This window comes from Rosa chinensis, chromosome 2 (genome assembly GCF_002994745.2).
Source record: "Rosa chinensis cultivar Old Blush chromosome 2, RchiOBHm-V2, whole genome shotgun sequence".
NCBI classification, from domain to species: Eukaryota; Viridiplantae; Streptophyta; class Magnoliopsida; order Rosales; family Rosaceae; genus Rosa; species Rosa chinensis.
The window spans coordinates 36,179,096-36,184,257 of record NC_037089.1 but is presented as its reverse complement, the minus strand read 5'-3'; the positions used below and the strand labels follow the sequence as shown (position 1 = coordinate 36,184,257).

The window sequence follows — 5,162 nt, the reverse complement described above, 5'->3', positions numbered from 1 at the left end:
ATGATAATGTAAACAGTAGACCATTTATTTGGCTGTTGTGAGTTTACAAAAGAAGTTTGGAGACTAACTTAATTTGACTGACTTCCTTGGGATGAAGGTTATCTTAAAGTTTTAAGGATGCTTTTATTAACCAACCCTATGACTGCAGAAAATTTGCCAAGCTTCTAATCTTATGTTGGCAGATATGAAAAGCCAGGAATGACAGTGTGTTCTGAGGAACCATCTTTTGCCCAAGTACAATTGTAGCACCTACAGCTGCCTTTCAGAACAATACCACACATGAAGTCCAGTCTTTTAGCGGGGTTTTTCTCAAACCTTTCTTCCACTATTGTGTGGCAACCTCCGCCTCTAGAAGTTGTTAAAATCAACTTTGATGGATCTGGCCATGAATGATCGATTGCTGGAGGATTTGTAATTCGTAATGCTGAGGGAACGCCCTTGTTTGCGACAACAAAAGGATTTGGAAGGACGATAGTTCCAGTATCTTCAACTGCTTTACGAAATAGCCTTATCAATGCACTGCAACTCAACCTTCAACACGTTCAAGTTGAAGGACTTAAAGCTAGTGATTGATGTGGTCCTAGGTGCAATTCAACCCCCTTGGAGAATTGGAAAACTTGTCCAAGACATTCAACAGCTAGCAACTAGATTTTCCACCATTTCCTTTCACCATGTTTTCCGGGAAGCAAACTTTGTTGCTGATGCTATAGCACACCATGGACATTCCTCCTTTGACGGTTTCTGCTGGATGAATACAGTGCCGAGAAATGCGTCAAATGTTTTACTGTTAGATGTTGTAAACCTTGGCTGCTGTAGAGGCTTCCGTCTTTAATTATAATCTTTTCGTATCAAAAAAAAAAAAAAACACAAAATGAAACAAAACTCAGCGGCTATGGGCAAAGATTAAAAGAAACCTAATCATTTAGAAGTCCCAATACCCAACCAAAAAGCTTATCAATTTATGACCTTTGAGTGATACCTAGAGACCAAGACCCTCCAAAGGAAAAGAGAGTACATGGATGTTGAACTGCAATAATTTCAGACCCCAAAAACCAAAACCAAGGAAAGAATTATACAGCAATTAAGAGTAACAGAAACATAGGTAGGAACTACAGAGAGACACAGGAAAAAAGAATATGAAAAAACTGGTATATACACAAACCAAAATCTACAGTTTTAAGGAGATATGAAGTAGAAAGAGTTCATACATAAATAGCTAGCTTTGAAGTTACAGATTATGGCTATTGTTTAGGAAAGTGTGGCTGCAAGTACCGCAAGAAAAAAACTGAGAAAGTAGGAAACTAGGGTGTCTTCTGTAATCTAGTTTTTACCATAAAAGAAGTACATAAAAGGATTTAAAGGTGAAATAAATGAAGATAAGGTGAGGAAGACAAAGAGAAACAGAGCAAAAAAAAAAAAGGTTAGCAATTATGGGAAAGAAGTGGGAATGATGGTGTAGGGTCAGAGAGGCCAGAAGAAGAAGAAGGAAATATTACCCAGACCACTTATATGTACACTAACTCACTCAATCACTTAACCTATGCAAGAAACACCAACAGGCAATTATAAAATAAACTGAAGCCAGAAATGTAGGCATATGAAGTTTGTAAATTAGTCTAGAAAGCAAATCAACAACAATTATAAATCAAATTAAGAAAATTTGTTATACAAGCGCAACACCTCTTACAAGGTGAGGACTCAAATTATGAGGCAGTCTATCTCTACATAAAAAATGAAGGGTATAAAAAATATAGAAATCTTGTTTCCATATACATAGCATTGAGAAAAAATCCTTGCTTCAACTCTTTCTACTACTATCGGATTGAACTAATATCATGTTTTCCAATATCTCTATGACGATTATTAGTGCTTACCTCTGCTAAAGTCACAGCCAAGCAAATCACCCACTTCCAGTGCTTGAGCCTAACTCCAACCTTTCACTACATAGCACCAACAACACCAAACAAAGAAAATAAAGTGCCAAGTTCACTGTAAACAAACTATCATCACCTTCCATGATTGAGCAACAAAGATTTAGTTAAAGGTGACAAACCCAGCAGCAAATTTTAAACACTCAAATCAATTAGAAGAACAAACCATCCTCAAATCGAATTTCCAGCAAACTTTAATGAAAATTTATACCCATAAAACACCCAAATCGAATTGAAGAACAAGCTATCCCCAAACACCCAAGTCCATTTCTAAACCCTTAGCAAAACCGGGGTTTTGATATCCAAGAAAACCGTAAAACCCAAAACAAACCAAAGTTGAAACCTTAAGTTCGACGAAGAAAAAATCTTACCAATGAACAACAGTGAATGAATTCTTCGGACTTGTTTCTTCTTCAAATCGAAGAACTCCACCAACAGTGACAAGAGCCACAAGCTCAGAGTGAGGTTGAAAGACTCTTCTCTGTCCAAAATCTAGCTCAGGGATCGCGTTTGTAGTTTCTGTCTCTTCTGGGGGAGAGAACCTCTCTTGATTTCGTGACAGGAATAAATTGATCTAAGTTTGTGTGGAATCGAGAGAGGCACGATGGAAAGCAAGTTGAGTATTTGTATTTGAAATTTTCAGCTCAATGTGGGAAAAACATTGGGGTCTTCTCCAATGGGTTTGTTATTTGGCTTTGGTCAAATTTGAATTTGACATATGACATGGTAAATTTGATGTAGCAATATTTTAACTACTTTTAGTTTTAGTTTCAATGGAGATGTCAAATTTGAATATTACCTTAATATATAAAATTCTATTTATGTTATTTTTCCTTTTTTGTTTTTTTTTGTAATCAAAGATCATACAATGAATGGTTCTATTTAAAGAGATGCAATTGAGATTATGAGAAAAGAGATGAAATTGAGATTATGAGAATTTGAGAGAGGGGGAATACATAGCCTGAAACAGAAACAAAAACTGCTTGAAAACTAGCAGTCAAGATAGCAGGAAACAGAATCAGCTTGAATTTGATAGCAGCCAAATACAACATCACTGGAAACCAACAAACTGATACAAACTGAAATGGATTGAAAACAGAAACAGAAACTGCACAGTTCTAGCAGTCAAATAGCAGGAAACATAGTCATGATTCTTAAAGGGTTTGCAAGCAGTCAAATACATGATCACTGGACAAAACCTCAAACTGATACAAACTAAAATGGAAACCAACAAACCAACAACCTCACACTTCATATATCACCTTGGAGAATTTTCATCTGAAGTTTGGAAAAATATGCCCTTTGCTCAGGATTCATAGTAGATGTATCCATAGACATAATTCTCATCTCAGCCTCAAATTTCCTATTCTCAGCCTCAAGTTTCCTAACTCGCAGTTTCTCCTTGTCAACATCAACAAGCTTTAGTACCAGCTGAGAGACCCACAAAAACTACATAACACTGCTTCATCCTTAGCTCCTGGAAAATCCAAAACAAGAGGGATTATGAAGAAGATATCCGACATATTAAACTTAGACCAAATTAAGACCACTGGCTAATTTATCTCAGATAAAAAAACAAGCATACCAAGGGTGTCATAATGTGGAACATATGTAATGGCATGGCTGTTACAGGCCTGTAAAAACAAAAACAGAAAACACAAGCATAAGGCTATAAAGTTGCAATCTTACTAATAAGATTCATTCCCCAAAATCATATTCAGTTGTTCAATACTTCAAACAGTCACAAAAACTGGCTCTCAACAGTCAACATAACATTTCAGCCATTTCTCCATTCTAGTGTCTTGCAATATATGCACATACATCAGTTCTGCAATATATGCACATATATGCAATATATTCTAGTGTCTTCACTACCATTATTATACATGAATGGGCTAGTCTTCCTAATCAAACATATATCAGTTTTGCAAATGCATTATTCGTACTATCAACTAATCAACTATGGTCTAAAGTTTTTACATCCCTTGAGAACACCATAAATGTATATACGATCACCAAAGGGGGATCATAGTCATTCTATTCCTTGCCTGTCCATGAGGAGGTCACAAGCCCGTTTCTATCTAACCAAACTCCAGCGGCAGTGTCGAATACTAACAAAGCAAGATCACATAAAAACTATCAAAATAAAAATTACTAGAAATTGCAATACAATGCATAGTATCAAAATCAAAGATTTACCTGCAATAGCTCCTTCACATCTCATTGATGTACACCCTCAATTCTCAAGACTAGGAATTGAGCCTCGACGTCTTCTTCTTCCCATCTCTTGTAGAGCAGTAATCTACATATTCATCAATTCTTCGTCTGATGATGAATTGGCAAGATCCCAAAATTCCTCATTTGCAGCATCTGAAGATGAATCTGAAACATTTTGATCCATGTGCCTAATATTCAAGAAGAAAAAAGAAACTTGAAGAGAAGAACCTCGAAGTTTTGGGTGAGAGTAGAGGAAGCTTGAAGTTTTGGGTGAGAGCAGATTAAGAAGACGCGAAAGGGAAAGAGATCGAGAGAGAGCGAGAGAAAGAAACAACAAAAAATTAAAAGACCGAAAGAGAAGAATCTGTCAAATTTGACAGAGGATGCTCTTATGTCAAATACACGTGTAATAGACAGATGGGTTGGAACATAATTTGGTTGGTCAAAAATAAACGTTAGCTGTCCATCTGGCAAAAGACTCATCTGTTGGAGATGGTCTTAGGACAAAAGGGATGGATAAATTTAGTTGTGCCAAAAATTCATTTTTGGTCAGATCAGGAGAAATTATTTCTCTGTCTACTCAGATAACGTATAAATGTTGTCCTAATTTTTCACTTTTTTATGAGAATTTCTCAGTTTTTTCATATAACAGGTATCTGTTGTCTTAATTTTTCAACATACAAAAAAGATGATCGAAAAGACTTAAATACTATGGATTTTCATGCTATTCAAACAATAGAATTAATTTATTTTATTTTGAAATGGAGTTGGTGCAGCTGCCCTCAAATCTTGATTAGAGAAATTTTATTCACACATTGCTAAATGATAGATACACATCTCTTACTTAATACACAACCTATTAACTTTTTTATTTTAATATTTTACTAGAAACACAACTCCAAACTTCCTAAACTATTCTCATTCACAATACACAATATGTTTTCATTAAATACATATCCTTTTTTTTTTTTTGCTGAAATAAATTGAGATAAATATCTGGTAAGAGACTACCTT

At 35.5% G+C, this 5,162-nt stretch overlaps 1 long non-coding RNA gene across 1 annotated transcript; it reads right to left on the bottom strand.

Moving 5' to 3' along the window:
• Positions 1-690: 690 nt before the first annotated feature.
• Positions 691-2,592, bottom strand: LOC112190675. Its single transcript, XR_005807140.1, has 3 exons — positions 2,303-2,592; positions 1,875-1,940; positions 691-839 (listed from the first exon to the last, which is right to left on the bottom strand). It is a non-coding gene; the product is annotated as an uncharacterized LOC112190675 (long non-coding RNA).
• Between the last annotated feature and the right edge of the window lie 2,570 nt (positions 2,593-5,162).